The sequence below is a fragment of the Montipora foliosa genome, chromosome 6 (assembly GCF_036669935.1).
Source record: "Montipora foliosa isolate CH-2021 chromosome 6, ASM3666993v2, whole genome shotgun sequence".
NCBI lineage: Eukaryota > Metazoa > Cnidaria > Anthozoa > Scleractinia > Acroporidae > Montipora > Montipora foliosa.
The window spans coordinates 37,116,860-37,131,859 of NC_090874.1; the positions used below are offsets into that span (position 1 = coordinate 37,116,860).

The 15,000-nt window shown below is 38.7% G+C and overlaps 1 protein-coding gene and 1 pseudogene across 1 annotated transcript in view; both read left to right on the top strand.

The window, feature by feature from the left end:
- Positions 1-15,000, top strand: part of LOC138005500 (melatonin receptor type 1A-like) — a 51,172-nt gene that overhangs the window by 15,322 nt on the left and 20,850 nt on the right. The window lies entirely within an intron of this gene.
- Positions 6,974-8,028, top strand: LOC138005498 (melatonin receptor type 1A-like; annotated as a pseudogene).

The window sequence follows — 15,000 nt, forward strand, 5'->3', positions numbered from 1 at the left end:
TTTAATAGGAACATTATTGCTTCATCATTGCGTTATCAACACAAACTGGTATGTAAAGAAACAAATAGTCCAGGTTGTGATTCAATTTCGTTTAACTTTTTATCTAACTTTATCAGGAATAATGCTTAGTTTTTCTGTCATGCAATCGTCTTTTAGTTTTTCCGATATAAAAATCATTGCAGTCTCAACAGGCAGTTCTACATAAAACCTTAGCCATTTGGCCACGGCCCTAAATCTGTCCTTGTAAGGAAAGAAAGATTTAATGCGACGAGTGTTTTGAAAAATTATTCTCAAACTCATTAATTATTCATAAGGCTGTAAGCCAATAGGATTATTGCATTTGGTCAGGTGCAATGGTTTGGATACCCAGTGAAACCCTTATGGCACTGCAAGCAGTGTTTGAAATTTGTTGAAACACTGCTGGCAGTGTTTCAACAAATTTGAAACACTCCTAATCTGCATATTCATTAATCATGGTAAGCAGTGCATTCCAGAGTGCACAAATACCAGGAAAAACAATTGATTCCATTTCATTCGTTTGAGAAGTTATTCCAAACACTCATTCTGCGTGTTTCATTGCGATGACAAACAACTCGAAAACAATAAAACACTCAGGCCCGGAGGCCCTCGTGTTTCAATAGTTTTCTCGTTGTTTGAAATCGCAATGAAACACTTGAATTCGTGTTTGAAATATAACTTCTAAGGAAAAATTAATAGTCTGAGTAAATTACTCTACTCTAATTACTAAAAAAATAAATACTCTGTTTGTCACCGGTGTTTGTGTGTTATTCCGGATAAAACTGAGAGTATTTACGACATTTCTTACCTGACTGTTTTATATTGGGTATCCAAACAATTTGTGCCCGATTTTGAAAAAAAATAGGTAGGCCTAAACTCCAGAAACAATCACAGTTTCAATAATTACTGTTCAACTCAAATATGTTCACTGGATCAGTGCAATTATCACATAACTAGATCGACAGAAGTAATGAACAATGAATAATAAGCACTTAATGACTGGCCCCAAGGGAAACAATGAGTTTTGTTTCCCCGAGACCCTCAATGTTCCCCGAGACGAAACCGAGGGAAACATTGAGGTCGAGGGGAAACAAAACTCACTGTTTCCCGAGGGGCCAGTCATTAAGTGTTTTGTTATACCTCCCAACTCAAAATAGAACAATACACAGATAAAAATTATTTGCTTGACGTCTGCTGGCGTACAGATTTGCCGCCGTTTCAAAGGTGCACGACCTGATCACGTGTGAGTAGAAAGTTCAAGTTGTTGTTGCCCTAGGGCGTCATAGGACATTTCGCCCATATTGTATACCGCTGTTTCGAGAAAGGTTGCCCAAAAGAAGCATAAAAGCGTACGCCACAATGCCGAAAGGCATTATGGTAAACTCTCACTTTGAGTCAACGAAAACATGACAGCAATGCTATCGAAAAGGTCACCTAGGAATGCATGCTCAGGTTTTGTTACTGACATTGAGATATGAGCGAGTCTCAAATTTCAGTCAAATGATACAAGCCATGAATTAGTAACAAAGGGTTAGGATTCACAGCGAAAGCAAGATTCTGACGACTTTAACTTTACTCAATTTTTGTCATGTTTCCAACAGAAAGTTTGAGAAATGTACAAAAAATCGTGGCGCACGTGCAGAGCCATTATTTTTGCTAATAAACCTTTTTGTTTTGGCAGCGTGATGGCGGGAGAGAACTTCGACATAAGTCTATGCTTACTGCCACTTCGTTAACGCTATAGAACTCTTTCATCCAAATAGCTCACCATCGTTGGTCTTCAATGTACGGTCGTGGCATCATCGATTCTGTGCGTTCACTACATATTGAATACTGTCCCGTACTACATTTCGGCATTGTCGCCAACGCTCTTACGCTTCTTTTTGACAACCTCTCTCGAAACAGCTGTAATATAAACAAGATGGAATAATCATGAAATACTAAGAATAGCTCAAACTCATATTTTGAAGTAACGTTTTCCTCGCCGCAGCCGTCGTGGTGCGTTTCTTAAACTCTCTATTGCTCTTGCCACGAGTACCACGAGTTGCTTGTTAATGTATGGACAATGAATATACATAGTAGAGACTTAAAAGCAGGCCTTAATACGAATACTGGGTATTAATACAAACCAAAAAAAGCGGGGAAAAAAAGGCGGTACCTGCGTGACGTCGTTGATCAATATGACCATTCGTATAGACCGTATTCATAAATGGCTACTATAAGTAAGTAATTATTATTTTGTCTTTATGCTAATCATCCTCACTAGCCTCGTTATCACGAACAAATTCATGAAGTATTATCCACAGGTAAATAAAGTGTTTCAAAGACCAATATGAACCGATCGACTACAGGTTCGAGAAAGATCAAGTCTCCTTTATTGCAACCGTTATTAAACCTCGCCCAACTACTTAAGCAGGCCGTGAAAAAATTGGCCAAAGCGTCCGCTGTTTTCTCGAAAAACACAAACCTTTTCATCAGGCATATTTAAAGCTACCAATTGCTGCAATAAGTGCTTTCGTTTTACGGTTTCTTTTCTTCAGAACGCTTTTTGGATCCAGTTAATCATAACTTTGGAATTGTAGCCTTCGACACTTTGAGAAACACCTGGCTATGGTGACAAGTACATGTTGATTAACACACTTTCAGTCACTCAGTTTTATGACTTATTTCAACTGACATAGGCAAATAGGCACCCGAAAAAACGTAAAAATTGAATAGCCTGAAAGAACTCTTTCAACTATTTATTTTTACAAGATCCGCGGACATTCATACATGAACATTACGAAATATGATCGACTTGTTTGGAAAAAACAAAAAGCAAAATGATTTTTACTTTTGATGGCGTAAAAGCTCTCCGTTTTAAAGATGCAGATGGAATTGAGGCACCCGAAAAGGTTTTCGGCAATTTCTAAAAACGGGCCCCAGCTGGATTCTTAAAAGTTTCTACTCCGAGATGGAGTAAATTGAAAAGTCGACCAGACTGACCTCTTGATGAAGAGGGTAGACAAGAAAAGTTTATAAGAGAAGGTGGTTTTACAATTTGCTTATCTGCTAGTCCTTTAAGGTCGTTTTTTCTTCGGACGGGAAGCGCAACAACGGATCAACGTTCGGATCGGATTGGATTTCAGCTGTTGGTGAAGAGGCGTCGTTGCCTGCTTTTTGAGCCGTCTAAAAATCTGATATTCGCCTCTAGAGGGATGGAAAGTGCTGTAATTTGCCGAAGGTGCATGCCTGTAAATTGCAATAAGATTTTTCCAGTTAAAGGTACTAGGCAAATCAGCACGAAAAGTATATAACTATATATAGAGCGCTCTTTATTTGTATTGCGAGTTGAACGTTTTTTGTAATTGCGTAGGTTTTGCATTTCAATAATTTGTTGAACAAAAAATTAGTTTCTTACGGATGGTGATAGATGAAAATAGTCAGCAGAAAATTTGTTTTCCTATTGTAAAATGCATCTGAAATCCCTTGTATGTTGAATCAGGCGCAAACGTATGGCATCTAGGATAAGGGGATCATTTCTTAAACATGACTCAAGGACGCGATCAAGTACTTTTTCTACAATGCCTGTGTTGAATGAACATCATTGAATTTTCGAGGGACTGCGCATCATTTAACAGGAAACTATCTACAGCGTGGACTCAAAATCCAGAACGACACTGCTCATTGCCAGTGCGGAGGAGTGCGATTTGAATAGTTTTCGGAGCACCACAAGGCGGATTAGACGAGACACTCAAACGTAAAGGAAGAAGCCAAATAGAATAATAAACAAGACTTGTGGTTATGAATTGCTGCAAGGTTAAAGAATACTCACGACTTCACTGATTCGCACAACTACCTATTTTCCCTGTTTTTTCTTAAGTAAACTCCGTTTTATAAACTTCAGTTATTTTCAATAAGAAACCTCCTTATTAGTTCCCCAAAATCTAGACTGAATAAACTGACCCTGGTGGTGCTGAAAAGCTATTGAGCTCGAAGTGTTCTTAATTTGTATAAGCTTGGATATAAGAATTATCGTATTGTTTCGCAAAGAAAATTGTAAACAACCGAACTCGCCCCAAAAGAGTGGCAAATTCTAGGGTAATAGTTCAACTTGGTATTAGCGATTATGACCAAAGTGTGCATGTTATGAATGTGTAGGCACTCATCGTAAGATCAAGACTTGTATTCTAACAGATCCCAAGGGGATTAGGCAACAGTCAATCATATGGCGGGAATGTGTTCTCTGGTGTGGGCTATACACGCGGAATACATTCTGGCCATATGATTGGCTGTTACCTAATCTCCTTGGGATCTGTACAGCGTGGGAGTCGATCTGAAAATAACTTGAGACATATTACTATTGAAAAGGACGTGTGGGGGATGCTCTTTCTTCCCCCTTTATTTTCTCTTGAGAAAAGCTATTTAAGAAAACCAAACAGTGGCCCATTTAGCGAAATATGCACGCACGAAATGAGAAAATCGGCCAAGCAACAATTTGGAAAAGGCCAAGCAACAATTTGCGTAATTTGGAAAAGAAGGAAAAAAGAATCCACTCACAACATGGACCCTGATTAACTTTTGTTGAGAAAAATGTGGCAAAAATCGAGTCATTTCTGAAATTAAAATTAATAATAAAACCATAAATTCCGCAGATGAGATATAGGAGGCTTTTATGATTATTTCGCAGCTATTGCCGGCACCAAATCAAGCAAGCGAAATACAGCCTTCTACAATTGTTCCTGAATCCTATCTACAGTCAAGCTACGCTGTTTTTAGTCTCTCAAAGCTCCAAGCGTTAGCAATGTATGCATGCTTCTGCAGCAACTAGATGTCTCAGTCGTTAGAAATTCAAAAAATGTGGCAAAGAAATTCGTTCAGACACAGCGTAAATGATCCAGCTCAAAAAAAATCTGACTTTTAACAGAGGGAATTTAATACAGAACATTGAGTGAAAACGATACACGGTGAATTACGAAAACTTATTAGAACAGCGCTGACAGAAGGGATTTTATGTGAATTCGTAATAGGCAAATGATGAAATCTGGATTTTTTTTAAAGAAACAAAAAGCATTTTTTAAGTTTTTAACAATCCCCGATGCCATAGCAACAGCAGCAACCTCAACCAAAACTTCTGTGTTAACCTTGATACTTTCGAAAAACTGGCGCCTATAAGCATAAATAGGATAAAAAATAATGGTGAATTAAGCATATAGATTTGAAAACGGTGTTCGGTCACCTTAAATTGAAAGCAAATAAGCTTAATCTTAACGAAGCGAAAACAAAGAGTGTATGGTCATGGGATCTCAGATCAGAAGCTCTGGAGAACTCAATATCAAATTAGACAACCAATCAATCGTCTTTCATGGTCTAACCATATTAGTGAAGTATATAGAAAGATATTTTCGGCAATAAGTGCCTTGAGGCGTATTAGCCACCTCACAAAAGTTCCTAAAATCTATCACGCTTTGTCTGAATGGTAGAACCTTATTCATTCTGATTACTGTAGCCCCGTTTGGGATGGATTGAGTAATTATCTGAGAAACATGCTACACAAATAGCAAAACCGTGAAGTGATTCTATAAGCCAGCTTAGAGGAAAGTTCAACCTTGATTCTCAAAACACTAAAATGGGACCAGGAAGAAACATGATGATGTTCAAGTCCCTCAACAGTTTGACCTCTGTATACTTTCGGTAACTATTTAGCGACCGATTTGCGTAATTCTCTCCCCAAATTGACATTGCCCAAGCCGCGTATTATTTGAAACATACTTTTTTCTACAGCGGTGCACTATTGTGGAACTCCTTACTTGAAAATGTTAGGGTGCGATTAAATATCAATTGGGCGGTTCAAGAAGGAAATTAATCACGCACTTGAATCTGCGCTGTCGGACTTTTCAGTAGAACAGTATTTTCATAATAATTTCAAGTTAATTCCTATGATATTTCATTATTGTAATTAGAAAGCTATTGTCTTTACTGAAGATTTTTACCGAGTTTAAATGAAGAACTACTGGCACTACTTTTGGACACATTACTCCAAAACGCATTTCAGGTCAAACTATAACAATGAAGCCTTGTTTGTTTCTAAGGTTGAGACCACTTAACTCGAATTTGACTGGGCGATTTTCAATAGTTACCGGCAAATGAAAATAATCATAGCAACTAGTTTTCGATTAAGCAAAAGCGGCAAAAACGGAAACTCCTCATAAAAGTGGCATAAACGACAATAAATTACACAAGTCATGCTAACCTGTATTACCACTATTTGTCGGCGGTGAAGAATTTAAGATAGAATGGCGGCCTAAAGAGGATTTACCTTAATTTAGTATAAACAATACACTGGCCGAGCTGAGTCGTCACCGGCTGTGATTAAATTTTAAAGGTCGCTCTCAACAGCTTTCGGGCTGTCAGAGGATCAATATATCACGCCCGATTCCTCAAAAATCCTCAAAACGAAAATGGGCACTTTTTCAATGTTTGCATAGCCTCATCTAAACAAGAGGGGGAGATGGGAGTTTTGCAAACCCAAGACGCGGTTGAGGGTTAAACTTTGCACAACTGTCGAGATTCTCCCAACTTTCCGAGTACTTAGATGAGGCTATGTAAACACGGAAAAAGTCCTCTATTGCTTTTACAAAATATTTCTCAAAAACAATTCGATAAATGAAGGAAAATGACGGTGTTTTTAATACTTGATTGAAACGAATTTTCTTGATACACGGTCAAATTTCCTACCAGCCAATTAAAACGTGCGTCTGACAACACATAACCAATCAAAATTCGTGTGATGTCACAACCGTGTTTACACACTCTCATCTTAACACAGATATTGATCGTGACCAATGACAGTGCGCGTGCTATCCTAATTATTTTATAATTTAAAATGTTGGACAAACGTTTTGTAAATTAAGCTGCCAGCTCAGTCGAAATTGTTGACATATCAGTGCATCTGCAGTTGAAGCTAAAGAAACTCATGGCTGCTTTCTTGAACGAATACCCCAAATTGAAATTTGACTTGTCTCATCGCAACATCGTATCAAGGATAATGGAGCCTCTAATTCTGACATTCCTTATTATCATTGCGTTTGTTGGTAATGGTATCGTCTGTGCCGCTGTTTGCAAATACCGCCGCCTTCGTACGCTTCCAAACATGTTTGTGACAAATTTAGCAGTGAGCGACATTTTGATGTCTCTCATCGTCATGCCAATCTCCCTGAAGGTCCTCCTCTCAAGCGAATGGCCATTTGGACCGGTGGTCTACATTTCCAAGCATTTCTCCTGTGCTCTTTTGCCATAGTTTCAATGGGAAACATGGCAGCGATTGCTGTCAATCGCTACTTCGCAGTTTGTCGCCCGATTGCTAACAAAGTAATTTTTACCAGGAGAAACATCATGGTGATGATCGCATTGCTGTGGCTTTTACCGAGCATCGCCAGCGTCCCTCCTTTGGTTGGATGGGGTTATTATGCATTTCACCCGGGAAAAGCAATCTGTATTTACCCATTCGACGTCAACATGACCTACACCACTCTTTTTATTCTCTTTTTCATTGGATTACCTATGGGATTCATCGTGTTCAGCTACACTAAGTGTTTCTTTGCTATCAGATCAAGCAACCACCAAATTGCTCAGATGGACGACAATCGGCGGCGAGCATATCAGGAATACAGAAAATGGAGGGAAATTCGCGCTACCTTGACAATGATGAAGGCCACTCTGGGTTTCATCCTATGTTTTTTTCCCGTATCTGTCATCGGCTTCATAGACGTGTTTACAGGAGGCGGATATTTACCGCGTCGAGTTTTCACAGTTTCCACTTTCCTTGTCTTCTTGTCCAGTACCATCAACCCGTTCATCTATTGGTTTTCAAACTACGACTATCGTAAAGCATTTCGGGAACTATTTGTCTGTGCTAGGGAAAGTGGAATGATTGGCAGTTCACAAAGGGCTCATGCGGTTATCCCTTTTCAAACCGTACCGACAGAGGTTTTCTACCGGTCAAGTGAACTCTTTTGGCGCGTAAATTAAACTTCATGGTGAAGCCTGTTCGTTTGTGTTCTGGTTCTAGTAGCATTAATTAATACTTTTATTAAGTATGCAAAGAAAACAGTGTCTATTAGTTTTAAAACTTTTAAAAACCTTATGATACATTTATCGTTCATCCAAAATACTTCCTTAACGTTTTTCGTTGGCTTAGATGCCTCTCGTTTATATTCAATTATATTGAATCTTTAAGACCCGACTTCCAAATGTCATCTTGGGAGGTGTTTCTATGTGGGTTTGATATTTTACTGTCACTAAGGGCGTTGGTCAAACTTTTCGTAAATTACTGTTCTAAGTGGTTATGAATTATTTTCCAGGGTTTCCATGGGGGTGTCCGCGCTTCTTCAGCTGAAGTTTAAAAAGTTATCAAATTTCATTACTTCACCCATATTGAAGCTATGGGAACATAATTCATCGTGTTTCAAAATGTTTAACCAGATGTAGTCTTTCAATGAATTATATTGATATAGCCTAAATAAATAGCTTGGAGTGATTTGTGTACGATAGTTAATCAAGTACCCTCTCCTTACCCCACTCCCCTCCCCCCTCCAAAAAAAAAAATGAAAAAAGGACGTTAATGCCAAAAATGGTGTCATAGTCATTATCATAATCCTTTGCGTTATGCATTGTTTTTAACTCCCTTTTCCTCACTTTCTTGCGCTTCACGGTTTCATTTCAATTCCAACTTTCCAACTTAAGTCAAGGAAAGTAAGTATTTGGTGCCGTTCGTTTACGATTTTTGAACTCAAATTTCAACAAAGCTTGCCGCTAGTCTCAGGTGTATTGAAGCCAGCTAATACCGTCAGTAGGTGAGATGGCCTTTCATCTTAACTGAGGTTGTCCAGGCGATAAGGGATCGAGTTGTACAGTTTCCCTGATATACTTTACCTCGATCTGCTGCCACACACTCTCGATCACATTCAACAGGTCATCCTTTGTCCTGATACTTGCCATTGATTTTTCCAACCCTCTCCTTAGTAGAGTCAAATACTAGTTTTATTACTGGATTGCCAAATCCAGTCGGAATCTTCGTTTCATTTCTCTGTTTTTAATTTTTGTTAGTATTTTTTTCCGTGTCATAAAAAGTCTTTCCTGTTCCTCCCCTGCTAAGTAGTGTCATGGTGGGTAGAGTCTTCTGCGCGTATGTTTGGTAATTTTGAAGGGGTACTACGAATGCGTAGATTTTATCCGGTAGACACAGTAGAATCTTTAACTTAACCTGCAATGACGTCGAAAGTCATTTCAACGCGAATGGTGTTTTAGTGGATCTTTAAACAAAATATACCCGTATGGAGCTCAATAAGGGAAAGTCAATTGGATGAACAAGACAGGCGGTGAAAAATAAATATCTGGAATCGTCAAAGCGACAAGTAATGGTCTTGGACAACAACTGCTTCCTTCGCCGTCGGATATCACAAAGTGCGGTTTGTTTCTAACTTTATTTGGCTAACTCTGATGTTATGTACAACATTGAAACCAAATGGCAAATTATGTATGGGTTTAACAAACATTGTAGGAATCGAACGCCTTGAATGCATCTGTGTTTACTGAAGTGGCAGTCAGTTGTGTGACAATTTACATTATTTTGTACTAAACTCTGGACAGTCTTAAGGTAAAAAAAAATTGAAATGTGACAGCGAAGAATTATTTAAAAGAAAAATTTTTGTCTATTTTGTGCTTCATTATTCACCGAAAAGGTTCTTCAGAAAAGGGGTTTTTCCTGAACTGTCAAATAGAAATCTATTCAATTGCATATGCTTTGTGACACGGATTGTGTGTCTTGTTTGCAAGCACGCAAATGAAATAGGAAGGTGTTTTTGCCTCTAATAGCAAATATGTTGTTTGTTTTAATAAATTTTACGCTGGAAAAGGTTTTTGTGAGATTTGTCGAATACCCTTGTGGAGCTCAAGAATGTCAATTGGCAGTTGCTGGTGAAAAATTAATGCCTGGAATCTTAAATCTGGAATCTGGAATCTTAAATCTTATCGCCCGTCGAGCCGTAATCAAAGAAGATCAAAGTGAGCTGTATTTCTAATATTTTACCAAGCGTAATGTTATGTACAGCACTGAAACCAAATGGAAAATTCTATGTAACTTATGGGTTTAAGACAGAGAAGGTATCGTAAGTGGATTGTCTGGTTATTTATATTTATTTTAACTCAACTCTGCACAGTCTTCCGGTAACAATTGGAAATTTCACTAATTCTTTTTATATTAATTTTTTGCTCAACTCTGGACAGTATTCAGGTAAATAATAATTGGAAATCTGTCAGCCAAGAATTATTTGAAAGAAACCTTGTTGTCTATTTTGTGCTTCATTATTCAAGGAAAAGGTTCTTCAGGAAAGAGTTTGATCCTGAAATCTTGTTTTGTTCCGTATGGTTCCAAAAACAGTATTTTTATTACTGTAGTAATTAAGTACTGAATTTTATTGTACGATAGCTATTGTATTCTTACTGAAGGTTTTACCGTGTTTAAATAAAGCATGTATGTATGTATGTATGTATGTATGTATGTATGTATGTATGTATGTATGTATGTATGTATGTACGTATGTATGGTAGTTTTACACGATTGGATCTCTTGTTTTCACGCACGCAATGTAATAGGAAAGGTTTTTTGCCACTAATAGCAAATATGTTGTTTGTTTCAATAAATTTTTCGCTAGAAAAGGTTTTTTGTGAGATTTCCAGCTTTTGTGATTTTATCATGTTGTGTAATTTTCGAGCTTGACAAATTTGCATGCGTGGCTTGAAATGTGATACGGGAGGATTTTTGTGGTAGTGCACTGTAAGCAACGCGTGCATAAGTCACGAAAATAAACAGGTCTGTTGGAAGCGTGCCAAAGTTTCAACAAAATGAGCCCCAAACTCAGCAAGAAATTGTGAGGAAACTTGAAAATGATCAACCGTGTCAGTCTAGAAGCCAATGTTTCTCGATTCCCTTTTATTTTCTTCAATCTTTCTGTGTTTAGTACTTTGCTAGTATCCACATGTCTTCTCAGGGGGCTATTTACCATGACACTACCATTTTTAATTTAATTTTAATTTATAATTTAATGTAATTACAGCTCTCAGTACGCATTTTGCTACGCCTCAATGCGTGTACACTACATGACACATAATGCAAAAACTAAAGCTGTTAACAAAAAAGGTAATGATAATAATAAAGATATGTATATATAACTAGAATAATATGAATTTATGACGGATGATCTATAAAAAGTCAATAAAATAATATATAAATATATCTATGTATGTAATAATATAATCTGTAAAGTATTAAGACTCAAGAATCAGTCAAAGGTTTCTTTAAAAAGATATGTCTTAACTAGAGATATGAATTGTTTGACATTTTCAGCATATTTTATCGAATCTGGTAGTTTATTCCAAAGCGTAGGCGTAGCAATTGAAAATGCTCTATCGCCGTATGTAGCGCGCTTCAGTTGATAAGATTCAAGTAAACTACTTAAATACGATGGCGCATAGCCGTTAACAATCTTAAAAGTAAAACCTTAAAAACTATTCTTTGATTAATAGGCAGCCAATGTAATTGGCGTAGAACAGGAGTTATATGATCTCTACGTTTGGCTTTTGTTACTAGTCGGGCAGCTGAGTTTTGCAGGCGCTTCAACTTACTTAGTTGCTTCGCAGGTAAACCATACAAAACGCTATTACAATAATCAAGTTTAGATGTTACGAAAGCATGTACCAGGCGTTCTGTGCTTGGCTGATGAATGTACTTTCTAATTCTACCAACATTTCTAATTGCTAATGAAGCTGTGCGACAGAGATTATTCACATGACCTGACATAGTAAGATGTTTGTCAAAGATAACTCTAAGATTGCGTGCTTCTCCACTGATCGATATACAATGCTGATTCATATTAATGTTAGAAATAGGGGCGCGGTTTGAAAAGAGAGAATAAAACTGAACAATTTCAGTCTTAGACGGATTGTTACTAAGCCTATTTTCTAGAAAAAAAGACTGAATCTCGTTAATTAAGACTTTGTTCAAGATTGATTATAGCAGAATGTCTATGGTCAGGATTGAATGTTATATACATGAGATCTAATCACATCTTCTAATAGAGCAAAATATAGAAAAAATAGGACTACAATGGTATAAAATACCAAAATAATATCGTGTACTATTAGAGCTACATATTACTCATGCAAAGACAACTGGAATCTCCTGGAAGACAAAACGCAGCTCAGTTGACAATATGGAATAAAGCGCTGTGTTACTGCACTACCACACGTACGCAATGCGACCTATTTTTTCTGAAGATGACAGGATTATTTCTTTCTGACAAATGATTAATGAGCTGGTAGCCAGGTTCTTAACCTCAGAAAAATGAAATTTCTGGCTATTGAGTCGCTACGAATTAGCCTAGAGAGTAAAGGAACTTCCGACGTTAAATAACGTGTACCTTTACCTTTACCTTTACCTTGTAGATTCGATGAAGCGCATTCTAAATGAGTCTTTATCCGATATCAAGAGAGCTAGTTCCGAGTCTGCAGACTCCCATCTCAGGAAAATAAAGAAAATGAAGTTTGAGGAGCCGCGGCGTTTTAAAAAGAAGGCCAACGATGACCAGTACAGATTTAACTCGAAGCTGAGTGACATGTTAACTGAGACGAAGTCGTCGTGCTCTTCTCAGCAGCTTGACAAGGTCAAAAAATCATTAAATTAAGGTGAGAGTTTGCTTGCCGAGAGACAAAAGCATATTCTGTTGGCCGATAAGTCGGAATTTGGGTGGATGATCATTCCGGAGTACAAAAAAAAAACCACCTCGCTGGCGACTCAGACGACGAAAAGAAAATTATCAGGGCGGAAGCGAGAGCGATATCGCGGGCCAAGCAGAATGCTCAGAAAGTCAAATCAAGATTTGGTCCTGTCAGACGGGACTTTCCTAAAAGTCTACCAATCCCGAGCAATTTCGTTACAGATTCCATTTCAGCAATGAGACCTATTCCAACGTTAGACGGGCAGTCAAATTAAGCCAGGTTCTTGTTTTGCACGAAATAAGCCAAGCCATAGGAGGGCGCAATGTCCGCTGTTCACTTCCAAGACACGTGCAAAACAATGACTAGCCGACCGTGAGGATGGCCAAGATTAAGACGTTTTTCAGAAAGGCCTATGGAACGAAACCTGGCCTTTCAAGGATCCTGACTTACAGCCTCTTAGCGCCAGGTTTCGGACGACTATTTTGTCAGCGAGGGCTCCTGCGACGGTTAACACGTATAACAGAGCGTTCAGGAGATGGATGGAATTTGCGTTAAGCAAGCACGAACTTTCTTACTTTCGTGCTAATCTTATGCACGTAGCTGTTTATTTGCAATATGTTTTAGAGTCTACTAGATCGAGCAGTTCTGTGGACACTGCGTATTATAGTATTAAATGGCCAAACAAATCAGCTACGGATAATCCTTTAGTTAACAGGGTGCGGGAGGCGGCTAAAAGAATTTTAGGAGCTACAAGGTGTCATAGGAAAGAACCCTTGTCTATTGATATTTTTTTGAAGATATTTTTTAATGCCGCTGATTTATCTAAAACTCTTCAGTTGAGGAATATTTGTCTTTATGTTCTTTGTTATGCGGGGTTTTTTTAGATCGGAAGAGGTCATCGGTATTAATAGAAGTGATATTACATTTAATGATGACTTTTTGACAATTAAGGTTGAAAAAAGTAAAACTGACCAGCTTAGTCAAGGTCATGAGGTTATTATCGCACAATCAGGTGGTAGTGCTTGTCCAGTTTCCATTCTTCGAGATTATTTAACTATAAGTTAAACATCGATCCTCATTCAGACGGGTTAATTTTCAGACAGTTCGTCAAACCAAGTCATCCTATAAGTTGGTTTACAAAGATAAACCTATTAGCTATACTACTTTCAGGGATCATTTGTCTAAGAGTTTGCGCTCTGTGGTACCTGATCCTTCTGTTTATGGCACCCATTCGTTTAGGTCAGGGGGAGCTCTCAAGGCTGCCAATAGTGGCGTGTGCAAGCGTGTTTTCCAGAGGCACGGGCGGTCTCTAAGTCTTTAGGATTTTAGCTTCAAGTGTCCATTTTTCAAGCCCTTTCTTTGTCTTCTACTAGATTATGAAATAGATCTGTTTCGTCCTATGAACGTGTGAGCCAAAGGGCCTGTGCTGTTACGACTTCGGGGTGACCGGGGGTGACCCCTTAAATGGTCTTAATGACCCCCGAATTGAAAACATTGACTGGAACGCTACAGGTCAATACCACCAAACTCAGTCCCTTCTGTTTTTGGGTAACACCTCTTCTTCCAGCCCTGCCATTTGGCAACGTTTCATAGAGCAAGTGCTAGCAGGAATTGAAGGAACCTGCGTGATAATGGACGATCTGCTTGTGAGAGGCCCCAACGATAGCGAGCATCGGAAGAATTTGGACGCAGTTTTTAAGGAGTTTCAGAAGTACGGGTTACGTGTCAAATTACCAAAGTACGAGTTGTTGGCTCCTTCAGTGGTATACTTTGGGCTGCGCTTCTCTTAGAAAAGTCTTGAACCAATGGACGAAAAGGTCAGGGCCATCAAGGACGCACCCATTCCACAAAACGTATTTGAGTTACGCTCCTTCTCGGGAATGTTAGCGGCGCTGACAAGCTTTATCCCCAAGTTATCAACCCTCGCCCGCCCCCTTTACGAGCTTCTAGGCAACAAGCCGTGGAAGTGGGCGCCGAGCTGCGACAAGGCTTTCTGTGATGTTAAACGCGCACTCACAACAGAAACTGTGTTAGCACATTACAACCCAAGTCTTCCAATTGAGTTAGCGGTAGACGCGTCCCCGTATGGTTTGGGTGCAGTCATGATGCATGTGTTCCCCAACGGCAAACAGCGTCCAATTGCCTAAGCCTCTCGTACATTAACAAGCTTGAGAAACGCTACGCTCAGATAGACAAGAAGCTTTATGTTTGGCCTGAAACGATTCC